Here is a 19,286-nt window from a genome sequence, read left to right as displayed (position 1 = left end):
TGTTTCAGAGTCTGTGACTCCCTCTCTCTCTGACCCTCCCCTGCTCACGCTGTCTCTCTCTCTCTCTCGTAGAAATAAATAAAACATTAAAAAAAATTAAAAAAAATATATCCCATGTCTACCTTATACATGTAACTCCTGCCCTACAATACATTCTAGCTTATCTTTTTACTGCTTTCTAGGGTTTTTTTTTTTTCCCTGATGGGGGTGAGGGGAGCCACTCTGTCTTCATGGGTTTACTAAAGACATGACAAATTTTATTCTTTCAAATACTCTATTTTTGGAATTTCTTCCCATTATTTTCAAAAGAGAAAGATCCTCCGAATCCTGGCGAATAGGAATTTTCAAAGTCATTGTGGAAGCCAAATATACAAACCAGGAGAGAACACAATTAATTGGTCTTCTGATTACTTTTTGAAGGTAGTAACTACATGGCATTACAATTCTGTGCTTCCAGGGACCGAAGTCACATTTTAATAATGTTGAGAGTTGCCCGAGCCAGTTGAAAAAAAACGTCAACAGCTAATTCTTCATGCAATCAAATCACTGAATGACTTCCCAATCTAAAAAAAGTTATCTGGACATTCTTGTAGAACGGCTATCTAGAGGGGCCCCTGGGTAGCTCAATCGTTAAGCATCCGACTTCGGCTCAGGTCATGATCTCAAGGTTCGTGGGTTCGAGCCCCGCGTCAGGCTCTGTGCTGACAGCTCGGAGCCTGGAGCCTGTTTCAGATTCTGCGTCTCCCTCTCTCTCTGCCCCTCCCCTGCTTGTGCTCTCTCTCTCTCAAAAAATAAACAAACATTTAAAAAAGTTTAAAGAACAACTATCTAGAGCCAGCAAAGAAAACAGTAAAATTTGACAAATGTATGTCATTTCATAAGAATATTGGTATTAAGAGTTTTCCCAGAAAACACAGGGTTTGTACCACTTAATGCACACGGATAGAGTGTAGCTCAAGGGCTTTATAAAACATTCAATAACCATAGGTTTTACAGCTGAAAGGGAACTCGAAACTATCACCTGGTCGGGCAGAACATTTAATCCAAGTACATAACTCTGCTACTTTCAACGAGGGTGTTCACACTTTATAAACTTTTGTCTTTTACGAATAGGTTGGAAAGGGATTTCGGCCACTAATTCACTTGGCCATAAACGTGAATTTGGAGTGGACGTAAAGCTATGAGAAGAGCTCCATCCTTGAAAAGGTATCATTGTCCTGTTCTATCAGAACAGCGACCCCAGATTTCTGTCATCTCCTCAAACACAACAGCAGACACATGAATTCAAGGCCCCCTCCCAGTGTGGACAGAGGGGAGGGGAGTGTCCAACCTGATCTCTGGTGCACTGTTTCCCTGAGCAAGTTTCATAATTGATGGAATGTGGCTTTACAACCTGAAAAAGACTGATTCTGCAATCTTGTGGGTTTACTTTATTCAACAGCTCTTTGACTGTCAATGCACAAGGGAGATAAACCTATTTAAAAAAAAGTTGAAGGGAAGGGAAATTAAGGGATTTAGTGAATCTGTATCAGCAGAACAATAGATGTAGCAGACTTTGTTAAACTCTTGGTAGAATTAGGACTGGGGGACACAGCGTCCCAGGCCACCCTGCCTTTTCTTTATAACACACATCATGCCAACAATTCATGCTTCAATGTCTGTCTTCTCACAAGACCATGAACTCTATGAGGGCAAAAACCACATCTGTTTTGTTGATTACAGACTCTCTAGGGTCCGGCCCATGCTGGCTGTCTCTATTTACTTCCTGATTGAATGAATGAGTGCGGTCCTGCCCTTTAGAGAGAAAAGATCGTCCAGGAGACACAAAGTCGATCTAAGCCACCAGGCGCCCAAGTTTACTCTTGGATCAAGTTTCACCACAAGACATTTTTAACTCATTAGCTTGGTCCCTCATGCAATTCTCTTCCCAGAACTTCCCATAATCGTGTAACCTTGACTTTTTTCCAACACCATCATGGAAAATGGCCGTATGCTTTGGCACTTGCTAACATTAAGTCCACTGTGTTATAATATCATTTATATGCGATCCCACAACAGAGATTATTTTCAGAATTTAATGCCAGAGAGAGAAAGTCCTTTCCCCTGAAGAACTGGTATGTTTCTCCCTTTCTGGTAATATGCCTGCTAGCACTTCTCACATCCCCATTTTGTACTGACCACCAGATAAAGAGTGATAAATGCATACAAAAAGTAGGCAATTACTAATTTCAGGAAAAACAGAAAGCTATGTAGGAAAAAGGAAAACTAATAGTAGCACATACATGGCTTAGTTGTCAAAATGTTTACATGACCACAGGGATGTATACATTGAGTTGAGCCATCAAAAACTATATATAACCATAATGGGAGGGTGGAGGCTAGGATGGATAGATCTGTATGGAGAGAACAGGGCATGTGTGAAAGAAAGAAAAATCCTTATCTTCCATATCAAGGAGTTAACAAATATTACCCCAAATTCAAAAATCAACAGGTAACAAAATATGTTCTTTAGAAAAGTCAAGATAATTACCAAAAGAATCGGTTAAAAGGATTGGAAGTGGTTGCCTCCCCAAAACAAGAAAGGGGATGAAAGAGTGGGTAACTGCAGAGAGTAAGTCTGCAATTAGTATTTGACGTATGAAACCTTTATTTATTCTTCACTAAAATTCTTATCTTACTTACACTAAGGTTCATAGACATTCAGGAACCAAGATCACACAGCTAGTATTCAATGAAGCTTTACTGAAATCTAAAGCTTATAATCTTTCCACTACATGAGGCTCCTCTCCACTCTCCTCTACTAAAGGAACTAATGACATAAAGAGAGCTTAGAGCCACATGGTCTCAAAATGTCATAGGATGTAAGGAAAGGAAAAATAAGTGGCAAAAATGAAGAGAGTGAAGAACAATGTTTAAGACTGTTCGTAAAGTTAGGGTTATATTAATCCACACGAACTCAAACTTGACCCCATGGATTTTTTTTTCTAGAACAAATCAAGTTGGCATTTATAAAAGTGAGTCTTTGATTAAAAAAAAAAAAAACCCTGCCAAGTGTCTGATCCCTCCAGGCAATGCTGGGATAAGCCTTCAGAAGCAACCAATCACTAAGTAGGAGCAATCACTGGGTCCCCAGGACACACTAAACTCAGAAGACCAATTAAGCCCATGTAGTGTGAAGTTTACAGCCAAGAATCAGCTAGAAGGACCTCAGAGCACAGTGTACAAAGGAGGCTGTGAGGCAAGGAAGAGGGAAGTTATGCCACAGACGGAGTCAGGAGTGGTGACATCCAGGTGAGAGGTCAGAACCAAGCCTTTCCATTGTGACTGGGTGTCGGGTCCGTCACATGACACACCCTACAGATGAATGACAGAGCCATCGGCCATGAGCTGTGTGCAGTCCAATGCCCATTCAGCCAGTGACAAGATGAGTGATGTGTTTTGGAAAGCACCGCATGAAAAGCAATGATAAGACGAAAGCAGACCAAGGCCAAATCTGTCCCAGACGAATGAGGTCATGGTGACCCTCTGGGAAGAAGAGGATGTTCAGACAGAACATGGTACAGCAAGGCAAATGCAAAAATATCAAAGTGTTATTTACAATCCTGCAGAGGCAGCTATTTCAAGGATTTACTGTCCACCTGACAGGGATGCCACATGAACCGCCCCCGAGGCTACTTCTGCTGGGCATTCCATGGGTCACTTCATTTCATCCTGCGCAGCCCTGTGAGATCAACAGGAGAGGAAACGTGAGGGCCAGAAAGATGGGGTGTCTTGCCCGAAGACATACAACGGGTGAAAGGCAGAGATGGGACCTGGACACAAGTCCAACACAAGCCTCTCACCCACTCCAGTCTTCTGGATCCCCGACACTGGCATGAAGATATGAGCAAGACTCGGCCTCTGTTCTGCTCAACCCAGACCTCTGGCTACTAAGCCGGACCAGAGTTTCAGGTCCCACAGAGAGGTCTGGCTGTCCCACACTCTGACCTTGGCTTTGTCCTCAGGAACCTTCCCTTCTGCCTGGCCTGCCACCGAGCCTCTTGATCAGCAGTGGATACGACTCAGGCTGTTAGGCTGCGCAACCTGCCTCTAGCCCTGGCCTGGCCTGGCCTTGAGCAGCCCCTGCCGACCTTACGAAAACTCTCTCCTTTTGTGGATCTTCACCACGACTTACCGATGATGTCCAAACACGTTCTACTGAGAGGAAGGAGAAAAAAAAGGGGGGAATTTCCTATTTGAGCATTTATTTATTAGGAGTCTAAATTTCCACTAGCACATTTATTTTTTTAATGTTTTTTTTTTTTTATTTATTTTTGAGAGAGAGAGAGAGAGAGACAGCGTGAGCAGGGGAGAATCAGAGAGAGAGGGAGGCACAGAATCTGAAACAGGGTCCAGGCTCTGAGCTGTCAGCACAGAGCCTGACGCAGGGCTCGAACCCACGAACCGTGAGATCACACCCTGAGCTGAAGCTGGACGCTTAACCGACTGAGCTACCCAGGCACCCCTCCACTAGCACGTTTGAAAAGCAACACTGGGGCACCTTGGTAGCTCAATCGGTTAAGCATCCAACTTCAGCTCAGGTCATGATCGCACAGTTCGTGAGTTCGAGCCCGGCCATCAGGCTTGTTTCTGTCAGTTCAGAGCCCACCTCAGATCTCCGTCCCCGTCTTTCTCTGCCCCTCCCCCACTCACACTCTCTTTTTCAAAAATGAATAAACACTCTTTTAAAGAAAAAGTCAGGGCACCTGGGTGGCTCAGTCGGTTGAATATCCGACTTTGGCTCAGGTCACGATCTCACGGTTCATGGGTTCCAGCTCCTCATCGGGCTCTGTGCTGACAGCTCGGAGCCTGGAGCCTGCTTTGGATTCTGTGTCTCCCTCTCTCTCTCTACCCCTCTCCCACTCTCTCTGTCTCTCTGTCTCTCTCAAAAATGAATAAACATTTTTTAAAAAGGGTTCTTCAGCTGAGCCCGTATAATCCCCAAGAAAAGACTTGCCCAAGAAGGTACTGAGAGCACCTCCATTCTGTGCCAGACACTTTGAGCCCATCAGTTGAAAAGACGGTGACAATTCAGAGACCCACCAGGGGCAGAAAAGCAGGTGCGGCCTCCTGTGATCAGCAGTGGGTTATCCGGAATAGGAAGCAGGAAGGAGACTGACCAGAGATGCCCAAGACAGCAGGGCTTTACCCAGTTCCTCCCGGCTTTCTGGTCTGACTCTGAATCCCAACTCTGGGATGTCTGCCTAAGACACCAGGCATCTAGCCAAAGGGATGTCCCTTACAGCCCAAAGGCGGTAAGACCTCTGTGGGTCTCTGGGCTAAGGACAGGATGCCTCGTTACCGTGTCCAAGCAAAGACACAGTTTACGAAATCTACATTTGTATGGAGGTGCAATCAACACATTTTTGTGGAGCTCCTTTTTATGGCAACCCAAGGCCACACTGCGGTTTGCTTTCACAGCAAAGGGGCTGGAAAACTTTCCAGGCAGCACAAGGCAGCAAACGAGAAACCATATGCATTATTTGCATTTGATAAGACTTTCACATAAGTTTGTGAGGAGACTTATTTACATGGTAACACCGATCTTTTTTTTTTTTAAATTTTTTAATGTTTTATTTATTTTTGAGAGAGAGATAGAGACAGTGTGCTCAGGGGAGGGTCAGAGAGAGAGGGAGATACAGAATCTGAAGACAGGCTTCAGGCTCTGAGCAAGCTGTCAGCACAGAGCCCGATGAGGGGCTCGAACCCATGAACCGTGTGATCATGGCCTGAGCCAAAGTCGGACACTTAACCGGCTGAGCCCCCCAGGCGCTGATCTTGAGTAAGAAAGGGCTCCGTGATGACAATTAGAGCAGAAGTATTTGTAGCCAATGCTGGGTCTGAGCCCTCAATACTTGAAGGAGGAACTCACCGGGGTTCAGAGACACGACGTGAGCAGAGGTAAGACATCTGAGTTTATTGCAGGGCAGCTTTCCAAATCAAGGTAAACTTGCAAAGACAGATGCCTGCTTGGGACACAATGGTTTTATCTTTCAAAACTGGAGAGACTGACATAGTCCAAATTTTTCTTCGCCTTGAATGCCGATCAGTCCTTTCCAAGAAGAGTCCAGCATGAACTCACGCCTGACTGGTGGGTGCTGAGCCTCCGCTATGAGCCCAGCACTAGCCTGGAGGCGGCAGAGACGAGGCGGCTGGATTAGACACACTGCCTGTGGGGGCGCCTGGGTGGCTCAGTCGGTTGAGCGTCCGACTTCGGCTCGGGTCATGATCACATGGTCCGTGGGTTCGAGCCCCACGTCGGGTTCTGTGCTGACAGCTCAGAGCCTGGAGCCTGCTTTGGATTCCGTGTCTTCCTCTCTCTCTGCCCCTCCCCTGCTCACGCTGTCTCTCTCTCTCTCAAAAATAAATAAAACATTAAAAAATTTAAAAAAAAGAAAAGGAAAAAGAAACACTGCCTGCGTGTAAGACTCGGGTCCCCACCTGCTAACTGCGTGACCTTGAAAACGTTACTTACTCGCTCTGTACCTCAGTTTTCTCATCTGTAAAATGAAGATAATGGGCCCCCACAAAGATGACCATGCTCTACTCCCTGGAATCTGTGACTGTCACTTTGCATGGCAAAAGGGACTCTGCAGAAGGGAGTAAAGTTACAGACTCTGAGCCTGGGAGATTATTCCAGATTGTCCAACGGTCCAATCTAGTCATGAGCCCTCAAAGGAGGAGAACATATATCTGCAGCTGGAAAGAGCTGAGACAGGAGGAAGAAGAGACGGGGGAGGAAGAGGGAGGGGAAGGAAAGAGAGATTCCAAGTGGCAGAGGGACTTGGCCAGCTATTGCTGGTTTTGAACATGGATGAAGAGCTGAGCCAGAAAATGCGGGAAACTGCTGGAAACTTCGAACAGCCCTCAGCAGACAACCTACACCAGAACTATGCCAGCAACCCAAATGAGCAAGGAAAGAGATTCCTCCCTGAGTAGCCAGAAAGGAACCCGGCCCCGCTGACACCTTGATTTTGGCCCCCGGAGATCAAATCTGACTTCTGACCTCCAGAATCATAAGCTGTATCTCAGGTTTTTTGGAAGCCCCTATATTCATGATTTTTGTTACAAGAGCAACAGGAAACTTGTCCTCTACTGCAAAGGGTTGCTGTGGAGATGAGCAGAGTTTCATCTGCAGGACTTGGCGTGTAAGTACTTACCTCATCATTTAACTTTCTAAAGGGTGAACAAAACTCAGTTCACGTTTTCACAGAACTTCAGTCTTGTAGGGGAGGACACTAAATGAAACACAGGACAATCAGCCACAGCTGGGAGGGCTTCCCAACTTCATACAGACCTAATAAAGACCTTCAACATGGTCAGTCCAAATGCCTTCCGTTAGTAAAGCAATGAATGGTAACATCCAAACAGCCCTTACTACAACGATGCACATAACTCTATCCATCTACACTATCTCGAACTGTATTCAACTACTGGTCTGATTAAGACAGGGGCGCCTGGGTGGCTCAGTCGATTACGTGTTTGACTTGGGCTCAGGTCATGCTCACAGTCCGTGAGTTCAAGCCCCGCGTCAGGCTCTGTGCTGACAGCTCAGAGCCTGGAGCCTGCTTCGGATTCTGTGTCTGCCCCTCTCCCGCTCACACTGTCTCTTTCTCTCAAAAGTAAATAAACATTTAAAAAAATTTTTTTAAAGAGAAAACAAATAAATGCCTTTCTGTCAAAAATTTTTGAACAAGACCTTCCAATAAGGTAAGACTTCTGGGGGTATCACTCATGTAAAAAATCACCTGTTTGTATCTTATGCTTATACTTTTTTTTTTTCCATTTCACACTATTCACTTTATTAGACCCGGATGAGTTGCCCAAGTGCTATTCAAACTGCCACCAAAATGTCACCAGAGCCCAATGGAAGTCCTTTTCACAGGTTTTAGCCTTGGCTAAATAAAGCACCTGCCTAGGGCCAGAACTGGTCAAATGACGTGTGTTACTTCAGGTCCCTGCGCTCCCCAGTGGCTGTAGCACATCCCAGAAACAGACAAAACCCCATCCTGCACGATGCATCCTGGAATTCTAAAATTCCAAACGCAGAGTCCGAGACACAAGTGAGAAGCCCCAGAGAGAAGCAAGAGCGACTTTTCCTACTGAAGAGAAAACACAGTCCCATTAATTACCTGGACCATCCAAATGTGCCTTTAAATAGCATGACTTCCTCCTATACTAAAATGTTTTAATGTGTTCGTTTTTCGGCTTTCAATGACTGTGAAGTGATAAACTCCCACCCAAAAGGGTTCTCATGTTCCTCTTGACCTTGACACTAGACGCCTATCTGGAAAGAGGCCCCCGGTTTCCTCAGCGGGTTGTCCACACCAGGCTGCGGCGATAAAAGAAAGTATTGCCAGTAATTAAATACGCATTGACCGTTTTGTTAGACTCACTGATTCCTTTTTCCCTTTGGCCCTGAAGAAACAGCACTCAATCGCCTTCTCTAGCAAAATGCCCACAGGCAAGGGGAAAAGAAAAACCACGACCCCTCCTGGGAAAACTCTCTGAGTCTTCTTACCAAGTTACCAGCACCTTTTAATTACTCCTAAATGGTTCGCGATCAGTTGCTAAATGAGACAGAAACAAGATTCTCATGAACACATTAAAACAAAAGATCATATGCCTGCACTTGAGTCAGATTAGTATGTAAAACAAGATGGACCCTTAGGTGTAGAAAAGTCCCTCTGAACAATGACTACAGGGAAGAAGCCAAATTCTCCTGGGTGAGGAAATACCAAGCACTTAACTTTGTGTTCAATAACGGTGTGGGTAAGGTAGGCATCACTGTCCCCTGTTTTATAGAGAAAGAAACAGACTGACCACACAGGACCACATAGGTTTCATCATCTCTACTTTGGCACACCTGTTCCGCCATCGGTTTACGGAAACTCACAAAACAGGAATGTCAAGGAACGTGAATTTCAAACAGTATATTTTCCAAAAGCCTGCAAGTTTCCAATAACACGCTATGACAGATGTTTCACATATGCATTTTGTGGACTGACAAAACAGGAAATGGGAAAACGTGTGCAAAAATTAGGACGTGCTGGAAAAGATACTCACTCATTGAACCAAGTTGGTCATTTAAGTTATACCAGAAGACGACCGTTAATGCATAGATTTTTGTGAATAGGATAATTCCTTGGAGAAAGAACAGACTTTGAAATGGGCTAGGGAATAGGCTGTAATTCCTTACCGCTTTGTAGTGAAGGACTTGCTGCTCTTCCAAAGTACATGCTGCCTTGTGATATCTGCGATCATAGCCTGGCGTCCCCAGGAAGGCAATGACCCTCGCCAGAGGTGGTGGGACAACCAGAAACAAAGCTATTAAGCACGGACAGTATTTCCATATGTTATCTCTGTCCTTCTGTGCAATTATTTTACAGGTGACGAGCCAAGATTCCGAAATTTACCAGGGCCCCTCAAGAGTTCAAGTGACACTAGAACCCAGGTTTGCCTGAGCCCGGGCCAAGCCCCACGCACAGGACAGACGCCTGTGGGTGTGGACAGACAAGGCGGGCCCCCTGCCGTCTGGGGTTCCCCGCGTCTGTCCACACCCACAACGAGTGAAGAGCTGCACTGACCTCCATACAACCCATTCGGGCAAATTCTCCCAATTATGCTGCCATCGCTCCTAAAAAAAAAAAAATTTTTTTAAATCTCCTCCCAGGAAAACAGGCATGGGACCATATCCTCTCGGTTTGGTCTACAGAGATATGACTCGATTCAGAGCACAAAATCCAAGCTGAGGCCAAGCGTCTCGTGTCAGTGAATGTGTCACCCAGTTACCACGTTTGCGACTCCCTTTGGGCCGCCCAGATTTGAAAAGTTGAGGAGGAGATCATTTGGGGAGGTCCTTAAGTCCAGCTGGGGAGCACGGTGAGGTCCCATGGATCTGAAGTAATAAACGTAATTCAAGTGCCCAAGTTTGTCCTAAAAACTAGCTTCTCAGCAGCGTGAAGTGAACCACAGATCAGACGTAAGGGGTGTACCACCTTGGGAGAAAGAGAAGCCCCGCCCCATGTCTCTATGCATTTGCCCCTGTGCCCCCCCCCCCACCTCCCATGTCACTGCCTGTCAAACCTTAAGTGCCTTTCAAGTCAATAAGGTAACTCCTATGGGTTAAATGGGTGCCCCCCACATTCCTATGTTGAAGTCCTAACTCCTAGTGCTCAGAATGTCCCCTTATTTGGAAATACAGTGGCGGCTGATGGAATTATTTAAGATGAGATCAGGCTGCAGGAGGCCGGTCTTCCAATCCAGGAGGACTGGTGTGCTTATAAAACAGGGGACTTCACACACAGACGCGCACACACGGAGAACGCCAGGTGAAGACTGGAGTAAGGCTGCCAGGAGCCAGGGAACCACCAGAAGCCAGGAGAAGGGCCTGGAACAGATCCTTCCCTAGTGCTTCCGAGGGAGCATGGCCCTGATGCCACCTTGACCTTGGACTCTGAGGCGCCAGAACTGTGAGAGCATCCATTTCTGTGGTTTAAGCTGCTGCGTTTATGGTGCCCTGTTATGGGAACCCAAGGAAAGTGATACAGTGATAATCTTGGGCCATTCAGGCTCCTTTACCAAAATACCACAGACTGTGTGACTTGCGAATGACAAATTTATTTCTCTCAATTCTGGGGGCTGCACGTCTGAGATGAGGTGCCAGCGAGGTTGGGCGCTGGTGAGGACCCTCTTCCGGGCTGCGTACCCTAGGGACTGGCACAAACATGTGTCGAGGCATCAGCTCTGCCCAGGGAGGGGAAAGTGCTCGGTCATGGTCCTGGGGTAGTCACCACACACTCGTGACATGGCAAGGGGACAAGATGGCCACGTTTGGGGAACAGGACCAGACAGTGAATACTTCAATGCTAAAATGGGAGAAACGGGGGCACCTGGGTGGCTCAATGGGTTTAAGCATCTGGCTCTTGGTGTCACTCAGGTTGTGATCTCATGGTTTGTGGGTTCGAACCCCGTGTCGGACTCTGCGCTGACAAGGTGGAGCCTGCATGGGATTCTCTCTCTCTCCCTCCCTCTCTCTGCCCCTCCTGAGCTCTTTCTCTCTCTCTTCCTCTCAAAATACATAAATAAACAACAAAATGAAATAAAATAAAATAACGCGGGAGAAACAGGCTAGGTACTATTGAGATTATAAAGAAGGGGCAGCAACAAGCATTAGAGAAGGGCAGAAGGCTGACCTCCAGCATCCTGACGCTTCCCCTCCCAACTTCCAATCAGGGAGTATGTCTTTGTAAGGCCTTGTACACTTATACCTAAGAACCTGTTCCTAACGGCTAATCTCAATCTCCCTTCCAATCAAGCCCATTTTCGTATCTTTTTTAATGCGTATTTATTTGGCAGAGAGAGAGACAGACAGAGTGCAAGCAGAGAGAGAGAGACACACACACACAGAATCGGAAGCAGGCCCCAGGCTCCGAGCTGTCAGCATAGAGCCTGACATGCGGGGCTGGAACCCACGGACCGCGAGACCACGACCTGAGCTGAAGTCGGACGCTGAACGGACTGAGCCACTTACGTGCCCCAAACCCATTTCTCGTTTTAAATTTGGAACCTAACACATATGTGATCCATTAATTTATTCAACAGATTTGCTTGGGGCCTTCTACGTGCCGAGCCCTCTAAGACTGGGCCCGTTGCCTGGGCTTGGGGAATACCAGCTTAACGGAACACGCTAAACACAGCATGGTGGCAAATAACACTGGGGAAAGATACGCAACTCAGCGGGGCAAGGAGGAGGTCACACACACGGGCAGCCTGGAAGAGCTGGTCCCTGGGGTAGGGAGGGGAGCCAGGTGGGGGAGGGCAGGAGCAGCCCCTTTGGGCAGAGGGAGAATCCAGCATCACCTCGGGAAGGGGAACAGACGGGTCCCACAGGAAGGCAAAGGTACGTTGGGCCGGGGCAGCAGAGAGGAAGAGGGGTAAGCCTGGCCACAGAGGTGGGGCACTCCGGGACACAAACCCCGGCCCTCAATCCACAGCCTGGCTCATCCAGGTCACCCTGGGCCACTGCACACACCAAAGAACCTTCCAGACACATCAGCAGAGAAGAAGGCTGGAAAAATAAGCAGGCCCAGACAGTTAAGGGGCTTGGTCTCGGCTCAACGGGCAATGTCAGGAGAAGCCCCACGCTCTGTTCCTAGAGTCTCCAGGTGGAAGAAGGGCTTCCTGGAGCAACGGACCCAGCCTGGTGGCTCTCACACACGACGCAGGTGGTGGCGGACGCCGCTCTTGCCTCCAAGAGGCAGAACCAATCCAGAGAAAAGTCGATGAATACTGGTGACTTTGTCTCTTCTCCCCCACCCCCACCCCAGTGTGAGGCAGCGTCCTAGGTAACGTCAGCGTGAAACCTGCCCTTGGGTGGACCCCCTAGGGTCTTGCCTGGGGTTGGGGAGGGGCCCAGGGAGAATGAACTAGGCCATTTGGCTCTCACACCTTAGCCACACACCCTCCGCAGACACGAAGTGAGACTCTGGTCTCCATCTGACTCCTCCGCCTACCGCAGCTGGAAGTAGGAGAGAAAGACAGTTGCCTCCTCAGCCCCCGAGCCCCGTGGGAAAGCACAGCGGAGCCTGAAAGCCTCTGACGGCACAAGCCGACTCATGTTCTGGAAGGCATGCCAGGCAGCAGGGCTAGGAATGTGACCGGCCCTGGTGACCTGCTAGGGGCCAGTTGTAGAGTCCAGAGAAGAGCAGCCAAGGACCGGTGTCAGAGCGGTCGCAGAGGGTGAGAGAACAGATGCTCTGCCTCCCAGAACACACCCCCGGGGGACTACGGGGGACCAGGGCGTCTGGGGGCCACCTGGCTGTGGCGACCAGGCGGGTGCCCAAGTCCCAGGGGTGGATTCCAGCCTCCAGGAGAAGCCGGAGAGAGAAGATGTGAGTGCATTCTGGAAGAGATGCGTGTGGGGAGACCCCCAGCAGGCAGGGGGACGCCCCAAGTCTGAAAATGGGGTGTGAGGGACAGACAGCGAGCACTCGCTCCTGTCATTCATGTGAGATCCGTGATGCCCTGCAAAACAGACCATCTCTGCTTTTCCATTTGAAGCCCAGAGGGCAGACTCGCCAAGACAGCTTCAAAATAACGGGAGGCTTGGGGTGCCTGGGTGGCTTAGTCGGTTAAGCGTCCAACTTTCGCTTAGGTCATGATCTCGCGGTTCGTGGGTTCGAGCCCCGCGTCGGGCTCTGTGCTGACTGCCAGCTCGGAGCCTGGAGCCTGTTTCAGTCTGTGACACCCTCTCTCTCTGGCCCTCCCCTGCTCACGCTGTCTCTCTCTCTCTCTCTCCTAGAAATAAATAAAACATTAAAAAAATTAAAAAAAAAAAAAAAGAAAATAACGGGAGGCTGAGCTCTCAGGAGGTTTCTTTGGGATCGTGTTCCAAAGCGCGCCCCGACGGGGTGCCCTCCGTCGCTGAACCAGCCCCCTGAGCACCTCTCAGTCACAAGGGCCGGAGGTGAATGAATGTATGTTGCCCCCGGGAGTCGAGGGTCTCCGAAAACGCTGGTAGGCTGAATCCAGAATAATGTCAGAGGATTTAGCCTCCTCTCACTGATGGATGCGCTGTCAGCTCCTATTCCCAGAGGAGGGGCTGATGAGTGATCCCTCTGCCCAGAGAACATCTGCTGTGTCCTCCAAAGGCAGCATTCCCCTCGGGGAGATGCAGGAGGGGCTGGGAAGTGAGCACCTTGAAGCCGCCAGGTCACTGCCCCCTGCCCTCCCTCCACACACGGGCGGCCTGTGAAGAGCCTCGGGGCTCAAAGGGCTTCTCGCAGAGGAAGGAGCCAGATGGTACCTGCCAAAACCTCAGAGAGGCCAAGACTCAAGGGAAACAGGACACAGAGAAGTTGCCTCGTTCAGATCTACATCATGTAAGATAAAGAAACAATTAGGGCGCCTGGGTGGCTCAGGTCATGATCTCCTGGTTCTGTTTGAAGGATTGAGCCCCAAGTCGAGCACCGCACGGATCGTATGAAGCCTGCTTCGGATTCTCTCTCTCCTCTCTCTGCCCCTTCCCTGCTCGCAAACACTCTCTCTGTCTCTCAAACTAAATAAACATTAAAAAAAAAAAAAAGGGAAAAAAACAACCTCGTATCTTCTCGGAGAGCCCCAGGCATGGGAATAATGATGTCTGGAATCAATCATTGTTTTCTACTCACCACGTTTCCTCTTCTCACGCCCAGACTCTGAGCTCTTTGAGATCACGGTCAGTATCTGACTCAACCTCTGTTACCTCAGCACTGGCCACAATACCAGGAACACTGTATACTGTTTGGAGGACATTGAATAAAGGATTGAGTAATGAGCAGATGGGCAAAGTGATGGATGTGCGGGTGGGTGACCAGGTGGGTGGGTGAGTGGATGGATCAGCAGATGAAACGTTGGACAGACGGATGGATGGATTGATGGATGAAAGGTTAGAGAGATACATGGACAAAAAAAAAAATTTTTTAAGGGGCGCCTGGGTGGCTCACTCAGTTAAGTGTCCGACTTTGGTTCAGGTCATGATCTCACGTTCGTGGGTTCAAGCACCGCGTCAGGCTTTGTGCTGACAGCCAGCTCAGAGCCTGGAGCCTGTTTCAGATTCTGTATCTCCCTCTCTCTCTGACCCTCCCCTGCTCACACTGTCTCTCTCTCTCTCTCAGAAGTAAATAAAACATTAAAAAAAATTATATGGACAAATGGATGGATGGGTGGATATGTGGATGGGTGGGTGGGTAGATAGCTGAATGTTCTCACATTTTTAAAGCAAGACTGAGAACCCTCAGTTAATTACAGTGATCAGGAAATGGGCTCCTGGGGAACCTCTTAGTCACCCTTCAAGTTTCTTCCAACCCAAGGCTACAGAAGTTCAGAAAAGAAACACTAAGATTAGGGAATGCTTTCTGAAGGAAGTAGCCCTTGAAGGGTGACTAAGATGTTCTCCAGGACTGTGCTGGGATGCAGGGAGTCCAATTATGGCAAAGATCTTGAATGCTGATCCTGGACAAATTAATTACAACAGCCATAATGCTTCAAACTTCCTTCCCTGCGGAGCTTATCCTTCATTTCTTAGACTGAAATCCCTCAGGGACAACATACAGCCTTACTCTTCCCACACTGGAACTAAGTTAAAGACGCCCACCCTTCTCGGTCAAGGAGATGAGCTGTGGGTCCCCGACAGCCCCTCCCGAACAGATGCAAAAACGTCCTTCCTTGGAAAAACAAGGAGAGTAGATCTGATGAATCCGCCTCTGCCTACGGAACTATGCTCTGCCTACCTAGGGTCCCATTTATGAGTAACAGGAAAACAACCAGATCCAATTCAGCCTACGGGTTCTAAACTTTCCTTTTCAGCTCAAGAACAGAGAAGTTCTGACTTTATCAAAGTCTCCCCTCCCACGGAGAGGGATTGAGGAAAGAATCTATAACCGTCTCCCCACATAGCCCTTCTTTGGGTTCCTTTACCTGGGCAGCTCCAGCCCCATGAGGAGGATCATTTGGACCTGACTACCTTTGCCTATAAATCTTAAATCACATCCACTTAAGTAAAACATAAAACTAGTGAGGCTGCGGAAAATGTCTCTTGAGTTGCTGGGAAGAGACATTCATGCTTTTGAGAGGACCCTTCAGATCCAGTGCTGGGGTCATTGAGTGCCTGTGTGTGCCAGGCATGGCTTTGTTTTCTACGACCCATTAGGTGGTCTCTGGAGGTAAGATGTCTCAGGAAAAGAGACTCAGAGGACTGATCGCCTTGCTCCAGCCCAGTCCAGGCAAGCTCGCTGTGCCTTCCACCAAAACAGAGTACTCCCCAATCTTCAGCCCTACAATATTAACTTTCTTCTCAAGCCTTAGAGAAACACGCAAACCTCCCCTTGCCCAAATGTTTTCAAGAAAACTGTGGCAGGAGTCACATCTCTGGAGTGCGTTACTAAATACTCAGGGCATCGCACATAGTAAGTACTCACTAAATATTTGCTGAGTGAATTAATTTTTCTTTATAGGAAAAGAGTTGCCTCTCTGATTTGCTATGTCAGCCCCAGAAAAATTATGATTTCTTTCTTCGAGTTCTACTAAATCAAATGATGGTCCTACGAAATGAGTTCTTCCACAGAAGTCAATGGTCGACAGAGCACTGAGAAAAAAAGGGAGCGTGGCCTCAAAGCCTCATAATGTGACCAGAATGTGAGTTGTCATGTTGCAAAGCAGGGGGTGGGCAACCACCTTCGGAAGAAAAACAAACGTGTGAAGAACAAATACAAAAAATGCAATAATTTAATTCTGATCCATAGACATTTAGAACCGGTGCTCCTCCTAAAACTCTTGAAAGTTAAAAGACTCTAGAGACATTGTTGTTAGAGGTGGCAAAGGCACAGAACGGCGAATGTACCAAACACCGCTAAAATGTTCACTTAAACATGGTTAATTTTACGTTAAATAAATTTCACCTCAATTAAAAAAAAAAAAAAAGCCTTCGCATTTCTGGCTCGGGTTCCGAGAGTAATGCCACCGCCTTGTGCGGTGGAAATTCGACCAGCTGCGGGCTAGAAGCCACCTTGTAACAGAGGCAAGATGCTTCTTTAGGGACACAGAGCGCCAAGTGGTGGGAGAAAAGTCTCACCGATGCTGATGGCAGTCACATCCACAGAGGTCCTCACTATGGACTGGGCAGTGTATCATCTCATTTAATCCCCCGTGACATCCCTAAGAAACAGGACTCTTGTTACTCCCCCAGCTCACAGTTGGGGATACTTCTCTAAGTATCGATGTATCTATGAGGAGTGTCTGTTCTGGACCACATGTGGGCGCCCTGTGTAATTAGGAATGGTCCCTGTCCCCAAGAAGCTATCTCGGAGTGGAAAGGAGCAGGCGAGTCAATGGATAAGGAGGAGGAGGTGAGGAGGTGCTACATGGAGGCTCCTGGTAACACAGGCAGCATGAGAAGCAGGTGCCGCGCCCATCCGTCCTTCTCACCCCCAACCTCCACGTTCTCCGAGCTCCAATTGCTCTTGCCTTCTCCGCTCCACCCAAATCCGCCCGAGTTCGAGCCAACCTTGCCCTGAATTCACATTCATCCTCCTGAAATGCCATCTCCTGCCCCGTCCCCCCTCCCTCACTGATTTTCAGGGACGGAGAGCCAAGGTGCCCGGGTTGGATTCCCAGTTCCGCCTTTACTGGCTATGTCGCCTTGGGGGAGGAGGGGGGGATCCTGACTTTCTTTGAACCTCAGCTCAGACAGGGATGATGGTGTGACACCAAAAAGACTATGACCTCTGGAAAACTACTTGATGGAAGTGGACACAGAGTGATCTTCACCAAAGTCTGGCTCTCCAAGGCCATGCACAGGGAAAAGCTTTGTTCTCAAGAAGACTATGGGAGGAGGCGAGCCTGGGCCTCACCCTGAGGCCCAGCTTACAGGAGCCAAGTCGGAGGGGTCCCACTGGCCAGAGGTGGGCACTATAAGCACCAAAAACAACAATTACTTCACTGAATTGGGCCCTCTGAGTGTGCTAACAATCCACACGTTCGTAAAGACACAACCACCCTCATTGGTCAACTCTGGAGGATGCTAGGGAAACTACCATTACGCTGAAACCTGGTGGATAAAAAGAACAAGTCTGAGGCACCTGGTTCGTTCAGTTGGTGAAGCGTCTGACTTCGGCTCACGTCATGATCTCGTGATTCGTGAGTTTGAGCACAGAGCCTGGAGCCTGCTTCAGATTCTGTGTCTCCCTCTCTCTCTGACCCTCCCCCACTCACTCTCTGCCTCTCTCTCTCAAAATAAAAAATGAAGACATAAAAAAAAATTAAGAAACAAAAAGAGCAAAACACCTCTCCTGCTTCTCCCGTGTAAACTATTTTAGAGCATCCAAAGAATGAGGAGAGAAAGTCTCCAAAAAAATGCCAGCAACTGGGGTGCCTGGTGGCTGATTCGGTTAAGCATCCACCTCTTGATTTCAGCTCAGATCACCATCTCATGGTCTGTGCGTTCGAGCCCTACATCAGGCTCCATGCTGGCAGTGCGGAGCCAGTTTGGGATTCTCTATCTCTCCCTCTCTCTCTGCCCCACCCCCCCGCCTGCGTTCTCTCTCTCAAAATAAATAAACATGAAAAACCGTTAAATAAAATAAATTTTAAAAAGTGCTAGCAACTACATGAAGAAGGAATTATAAGTCAGGGTATCATCATTTTGCAGCCCCTAATGAAATTGACATTGGCCATGACCATCAGTTGTGGCTAAATCCTGCTGAAAGTTGATGGGGAGTTCTTAAATGGATAGATCAGGCTCACGATGGCTGAACCCACTGGCCGATCCCAACGTCACAGAGGGGGGTGACCAGAACATATGTGCCTCCCGCTGTGATGCGAGATAAGATCCAATCATCACTTGGACATCTCTGGCCAAACACTGGACCTCTACATCAAGCTACCAATTTACTGAATACACAGGGGGGAAGGTACATATTAAACAGTAGCCCTTGTTGAAAAAATAAACAAAATGACAAACCTATAGCCAGGCTTCTCAAAAAGAAAAGAGAGAGCACCCAAATAGACAAAATCATGAATGAAAATGGACTTATTACAACCAACCCCTCAGAAATACAAGCAACTATCAGGGAGTACTATGAAAAATTACATGCCAACAAACTGGACAACTTAGAAGAAATGCACAAATTCCTAAACACACACTCACTACCAAAATTCACACGGGAAGAGAGAGAAAATCTGAAACAGACCCATAACTAGTGAAGACATTGAATCAGTAATCAAAAGTCTCCCAACAAATAAGAGCCCTGGGCCAGATGGCTTCCCTGTGGAATTCTACCAGACATTTAAAACAGAATTAATAGGGGCGCCTGGGTGGCTTAGTCGGTTAAGCGTCCGACTTTCACTTAGGTCATGATCTCACGGTTTGTGGGTTTGAGCCCCGCGTCGGGCTCTGTGCTGACTGCCAGCTCAGAGCCTGGAGCCTATTTCAGAGTCTGTATCTCCCTCTCTCTCTGACCCTCCCCTGCTCATGCTCTCTCTCTCTCCTAGAAATAAATAAAAATATATTAAAAAAATAAATAAACAAATAAAACAGAATTAATACCCATCCTCTTCAAGCTATTCCAAAAAATAGAAATCGAAGGAAAATTTCCAGACTCATTTTATGAAGCCAGCATGACTTTGATTCCCAAGCCAGCCAGAGACCCAGCAAAAAAAGAGAACTACAGGTCAATATCCTTGATGAACATGGACACAAAAATCCTCAA

At 47.8% G+C, this 19,286-nt stretch overlaps 1 protein-coding gene and 1 non-coding gene across 6 annotated transcripts in view; one reads left to right on the top strand and one right to left on the bottom strand.

Moving 5' to 3' along the window:
* Window positions 1–19,286, bottom strand: part of GREB1 (growth regulating estrogen receptor binding 1) — a 149,311-nt gene that overhangs the window by 99,395 nt on the left and 30,630 nt on the right. The window lies entirely within an intron of this gene.
* TRNAR-UCG lies at window positions 6,220–6,304 on the top strand. The gene has a single exon. It is a non-coding gene; the product is annotated as a tRNA-Arg (tRNA).

Source organism: Hyaena hyaena, unplaced genomic scaffold (genome assembly GCF_003009895.1).
Source record: "Hyaena hyaena isolate Hyena2069 unplaced genomic scaffold, ASM300989v1 scaffold_53, whole genome shotgun sequence".
Taxonomy (NCBI): domain Eukaryota; kingdom Metazoa; phylum Chordata; class Mammalia; order Carnivora; family Hyaenidae; genus Hyaena; species Hyaena hyaena.
The sequence above is the reverse complement of the archived record's forward strand: the minus strand, read 5'-3'. Positions and strand labels throughout refer to the sequence as shown.